The sequence below is a fragment of the Haliaeetus leucocephalus genome, unplaced genomic scaffold, assembly GCF_000737465.1.
Source record: "Haliaeetus leucocephalus isolate CR32 unplaced genomic scaffold, Haliaeetus_leucocephalus-4.0 Scaffold417, whole genome shotgun sequence".
Lineage (NCBI taxonomy): Eukaryota > Metazoa > Chordata > Aves > Accipitriformes > Accipitridae > Haliaeetus > Haliaeetus leucocephalus.
The window spans coordinates 2,379,599-2,379,867 of record NW_010972853.1 but is presented as its reverse complement, the minus strand read 5'-3'; positions in this window follow the sequence as shown (position 1 = coordinate 2,379,867).

Genomic DNA, 269 nt, shown 5'->3' with positions numbered 1-269 from the left:
TTAAGTGCACAATCTCCACTGCTTTGACTGGGAAATGTAAGAGACTAGCATTACTTTGAACAGTACTCCTTTTCTAACATTGGCACCTGAAGTTTACTAAAGTGTGCGAAACAGATTTGTGAGGGTTCTGTAGTTCTTAGTAGGGGAAGAAGCACCATGTAAACGTGGAGAAGTTCTGTTGTTCTGATGCCTGGGGACCTGGAGAACTGTCTTAGGTATTTCTTACTAATGCAGTTATTCACTAACTTCTTCTGAATATCTTTCATTAG